Source organism: Pteropus alecto, unplaced genomic scaffold (assembly GCF_000325575.1).
Source record: "Pteropus alecto unplaced genomic scaffold, ASM32557v1 scaffold44, whole genome shotgun sequence".
NCBI lineage: Eukaryota > Metazoa > Chordata > Mammalia > Chiroptera > Pteropodidae > Pteropus > Pteropus alecto.
This window is the reverse complement of record NW_006436812.1, coordinates 7,315,597-7,321,255: the sequence shown is the minus strand read 5'-3', so window position 1 is coordinate 7,321,255 and position 5,659 is coordinate 7,315,597. Positions and strand designations below refer to the sequence as shown.

Here is a 5,659-nt window from a genome sequence, read left to right as displayed (position 1 = left end):
GAACAGTGGTTTAGTGCAAAGGCTTCCACGTCAGCGACATCGGATTTGAATCCAGACTCTGCCCCTTCCAAGTTGTGTCATCCATGAGCCTCAGTTTTCTTCTCAGGGAAATGGGGAGGAACCTAATGATCTGAGTAGCAGGTGGGCCTTCAGCATTTAAGCCCAGTTTCCATTATGCGTTGAAACACAATGGTGAAGACTGAGAACTCTGGAGCAGCCGGGTCCACGGCCCTGCTCTGCCACCTGCCAGCTGTGTGATCCTGAACAAGTTACTAACCCATTCCGTGCCTGTTTCTTCATCTGTAAAATCTGGATAAGGGCAGTTGCTACCTTGTAGGTTTATTCTACAAATTGAATGAGATAATGCAGGTATGCAGGTTACCTCCCTGACCTATGTCCCTACCCTCAGTTCCATCCAACCTTATCTACTTCCTTGCTGTGGGCCAAACACACAAAGTCTATTTCCACCTCGGGGCCTCTGTACTTGCTAGTCTCTCTGCCAGGATCACTTTCCCCAGATGGCCACAGGTCTTTTTACTTCAGGTTTTAGCTCAAAAGTCACCTTCATGGAGTCACCTCCCCCAACTAGACTACCAGCTCCACCAGGGCTCTCGCTTTCACGTCATAGGCTGTTGTGTCCCCAGCCCCTGGCGTGTTTGCTGAGTGACTGTAAACAGTGAACCTAGTGCTGCCACTCCAGACGCATGCTGCTTTCATCTTCGTAAGCTGGCTCTGCAGGCTGGAGGCTGTTAGCCCCTTGATAAAGGCACTGCTCAGAACTACCCACATGTCCCTCAGGAAACCTGTTCCTCCAGACTCTTGAGGACCACCCTCTCCTCCCCTCGCCAGGACCCATATCCTCCCTCTTTCACTGGAGAAAGGAGGAAGGCACTCAGATGCTGGCCCAGCTAGCAATTGTCCCCTGCGAGTCACCCAAGCCTGCTTTAGCCAAGACTCTGAATTTTTTTAAACAAAAAAAGGTGGTGAGGAGGCCCATGGGAACCTCTAGAGTGAGAATGAGTCAGTCAGAGCCAAACATGAAACTTCACAGGCAACACCACTTCTTGGAAAGGCACAGACATATGCACTGAGACAGAACTGTGCACGCAGAGCGGGGCGCCAAGAAGTGGGGTTGGTGGGATGGACAAGATCTCCTCTACCGTGGTCCCCTCCACCTGGCCCGTTCTTCCAGGCCTCTGCCCCTTGTCTTTCTAATGTCCCTCCTCAGAGAGGCCCCTGACCTCGCCCTCAGCCTACTTCACTTTTCCTCCTAGCACTGTCTTCATTCTCTCATGAGAAATCCTGGGGGCCAAGCGTGTTTCAGAATTCAGAATTACTCAGATTATAGAAAGGTCATCGTGTGTAAAATACCACTTGACGTAAGCACCCCCGCCCCCACATGTCCAGAACAGCACTCCACAACTCATCACATGAATATCTCTGTAGCAAGACAGACACGCATTCACACCAAGGAAGAAAAATGAAGACCCCAAAGAGCCTCGTGTTTAGTTCATATCAGGTCATGCTTCCAAAGAGTTATGAAAAAACTTTTGGTTTTCAGAGCTTATGGATTTCAGAATTACAGTTAAGGGGTGTAGATCTGTATATATGTATTTGTTTATGTATTGCCTGTCTTCTCAACTGGAATTTAAACTCCAGGAGAACGAGGATTTTGTCCAGCGCTCTTTGTCAGTAGCAACTGGCATGGTACCTGGCAAATACTGGTACTCAATAAGTATTTGAAGAAGAAATAAATGCAGATGCTAGATATGTAGAAGCAACTCTGTCCTAAATGGGGAGAGAAAAGGCAATTACTGAACCAAAGGCAAGATGCCTATAAAAATTATCTCTTAAACAGCCCCCCTACCAATATCTACTTTACTGACAAGCAAACTGAGATTCAGAGAGGTTAAGCAACTGCTTCCAGATCACAGATAGGAAGCAGCAAACTCACATTCGAACCCGGGGCCCCTGTCTTCAAGCCCGTGCCTCTAGCTAAGAGATGTCTTGTTGGAAGTCACACAATAAACTAACAGGGATATGGCTCATCTGATGCTGGATCCTGCAGGACTCTCCAGCTGCCACCGGAATTCTCTCAATTACACTCTTGCAAGGGCAAGTTCATAAAACGTCCAAGCAAGCCACTGGCCTCTCTTCTAGACTAGCCAAAGGGAAGTGTGGCCAAACATGACCCGGCACATCACATTGTCGGCCATGAGTAATACTGGGAAATATGTCCCTCTTGGTCACCCCAGCAAACTGGGACAGTGGGAAAGAACACAAGTTGGGAAGGGAAGCAGGTTCGCATCCCTCCGTCACTCCAAAACATGGGACCTTAGGCAAGGCCACTGCACGCATCTCTGACTTGCAAAAAGGGTAGACTAAACCCCATCTAATGGGGTTCATTTATTTATTTAACAAATATATAGTGCTTATTTCATACCAGGCACTGTTCTGTATGCTTGACACTTAGTAATTCACTTCATTATCACTACAATGGTATAAAGTAGTCATTACAATTTCACAAATGGGGAAACTAAGGTCCTGAGAAGTCAGCTACTTAGTAAGTAGCAAGGCCAGCCTCTGGGCAAACTGGCTCCAGAGTCCATGCTCTTAACCTCCAGACTATACTTCTTGACAGGTATCAACAGACATTAACATTTATTTTAAACACACTATGTGTTGAAAATTGTGTTAAGTACCTTAGAAAACATGTTGCCATTAACTCTCATAAAAGCCCAATTCCACAAATACGAGGAAACAAAGCCGCTGGGAGCTTTGATCTCCGCCTGCCTCCCAGATGCATGGAGATCAGCTGAGGGCAGTGGGCTCTTTGACCCTGAACTTCCTCCAGGAGGGCTCCAGGAAAGGTTCTGTCCTCTCACTTATTTGACCTCAAATCAGGAAACTGTGAAAACCTTAGGCGACAGCCTCCCCACCCTTGCCTGGGCTTTCTGTGACCCTGGGATCATGCTGTATAAGACACATCAGTTCTGAGTCACTGCCCAGAATGTGGCAATCCTCAGGTCATGCCAGACCTGCTGGTAAATGGTTGTGTTATAACCAGGGCAACTCACTGGTGGTTTTCCCCCTGCTGCCTTCCTAGGGCCTCCCCCCAGGTTTGGCTCTGGAGGTCCAGGGTGGAGCCCAGGAATCCGCATTGTGATTTTTATGGCTCGGGCAAAGATAGACTACACTGGCCTACTCCTCAGCAAGGTCTTCAAGGCCTTCTACAACGCAGCCCACCTTTATGTCCCTCGTCCTTCCCTGGCTTCTCCCTACTCCACGGGCATCACAGGCCACGCCCTTCACACCTCCCAGCCTTTGTCCATGCTGTTCCCCCTGCTCAGCATACCTCTCCCTCCCACTCTCCCCTGCCAAGTTCCTCTATTACTCCTTCAAGGCTGGCTCAGGAGTCCCTGCTCCGTGAAGCCTGTCTCACTGCCCCATGAAGAGTTGATCACCCCTACTGTGTTCCCCCTCCCCAGAGGGAGACCTCCCTGAGGGCAAACTCCAGTGGCCCGAATGGCACTGAAGGAGTGCCCACTAGGAGCCCCATGAGTGCTAATGAGCGAGTGACCGACTGGGCGTCACCTCCCAATCCATACCTCAACATCTCTATAATCACAGGATGGACTAGCTGAGTGCAAAGGGTCTTTGCAGGACGTAGACATCCCGACTGTGCAGGAAATCCGGGCCAAATAGGACAGCTGAGTCTCAGTTTCCCCCATCAGACTGTAGGATTTTAATAAAGGTGCCGATGTCCCAGCAAATGCTCCAGCTCCTAAACGGCCACCCATAAAGGAGAAGCAGCAGGCAGGTCCCAGCTCACAGAGAGCTGGGGACAGGCAGAGGCTAGGATTCAAGCAGGATTAGTACTGGCCTGGGGGCAATCTGCGAACCCCAGCATCCGCCACCAGTCTGCTGATCCTCAGTGTCTCCTGATTATAGAAAATATAGATTTTGTTTTTTTAAAAATCCAGATTAGCATTGGTTAATAAGGCTGTGTATAATTCAATAACATGTCCACAGATACAGAAAGCATTTTGATGGTTATCATAATCGGGGGCAGGGGAATGGGTGAAGGGTGGCAGGAATTAAGAGGTACAAATTGGTAGTTACAAGATAGTCATGGGGATGTGGAGTATAGCATGTGGAATATAGTCAGTATTATTATAATAACTATGTATGATGTCAGATGGGTACTGGATTTATCAGGGTGATCACTTCATAATTTATATAAATGTCTAATCACTGTGTTGTATCCCTAAAACTAATATAATATTGTATGTCAACTACGATTGAAAAAAATAAAAATATAAAAATAAAAAAGTAAAAAAAATAATAATAATAATCCCGATTCCTGGGTTTATGAATCTGAAGCCCAAGGAATGCCCAGGCCTGGAAATGTATATTTTAATCAAATTCCTGGAGAATTCATTTATGGGGTAGTTTGACAAATATTGTTGACAGGTGGAGGGCAATGGGCTCTAACGTCTGGGTTCCCGTCCTGACCCACACTTTCTAGGTGGGTGTCACCTTGGGCAAGTTATTTAAGTTGCCTGTGCCTCCTCATCTGAAAAATGGCCACTTTACATACACAGCACGACCAGAAAGGTTATTTTGAGGTTTAACTCGGAATACTTTGTCTTCAGAACAGAGCCTGCAGAAAATAAGACCCAGAAAATGATCGCTAGTATTGGGTCCATTCAATAATATTCAAATAAGGAGACCAAAGGTGAAAAGGGCCTTGTTTCCCCAGATTCCTTGACCTAGTATCAAATTTCAGTTTTCAAAACTTTCCCCATCCTTTCTCGGCCCCAAAACCTCATCAACTCCCTGTGGGTGGGGTCAGAGGTGACTCACTGCCCAGAGAAGGGCCTTGCGTGGCCCAAGACCTGCCTTACCCCACGTTCCGGATGTTCCCAAGCCCCCGAGCGACCATCTCAGACAGCACGAGCTTGGGGGGTGCACCGGCTGTCTGAGCACCCAGGAGCGCTCCACCTTGGCTGCCCCTGGGCGACAGGGACCGAGCCGGGCGCTCTCTGTGCGCGGGCGGTCCCCGCGCGGGTCGGGGAGGTCCCGGCGACACCCTGCCTGGGGCCCCGTTGGTGGCCCAGCACTCTTCCGAAGCTGCTGAGTGCCGGCGATGATTCCCCCACCTGGCCCGCCTTCCCGTCTCCGACCCGCGCTCACGGCCCCGAATCCTACCTGTGCGTTCCAGGTCCATTCACCGAGCTGGAGCCCTAGCGGAAAGTGGGGACCCCGGGGTGGCCAGGCCTGGAAGGCGGCGCCGCTCGGGGTTTTCCTGAGCGCCGGACTCAGCCAGCCGGCTTCCTGAGCCCCGCCCCGCGCCCGCCCCCGGATTTACATGCACCGCCCCGCCTGCGCACCCCCGCTTCCCCTCGGCTGCCCCGCCCCCGACCCCGCCGCTAACTGCTTCTAGACTCCCTACCCCGCCGCCTTCTCCCCGGAAACAGCCGGAGGTCACGCCCCGCGGAGAACTGGGCGTAGTTCCCAGGTGCTCTCAGAAGATAATCCCATTTTCGGACGATTTTCGGACGATTGTCGGACGATTTGGTTCTGGCCGGTCCCTCCGTCCCTCCCTCTGCCCTGCCCCCGCCTCACTTGGGTGAGCCGGCAGGTGGCAGGTGCATTT

General features: G+C 50.5%; 1 protein-coding gene across 5 annotated transcripts in view; it reads right to left on the bottom strand.

The window, feature by feature from the left end:
- IL4R (interleukin 4 receptor) overlaps positions 1-5,344 on the bottom strand; it is a 40,299-nt gene extending 34,955 nt beyond the window's left edge. For all 5 annotated transcript variants that reach the window (XM_015591172.2, XM_015591173.2, XM_006914047.3 and 2 more), the window contains exon 1: positions 5,212-5,344. The gene's annotated coding sequence lies outside the window, so the exon portion shown is untranslated. The remainder of the gene's footprint in view (positions 1-5,211) is intronic.
- Between the last annotated feature and the right edge of the window lie 315 nt (positions 5,345-5,659).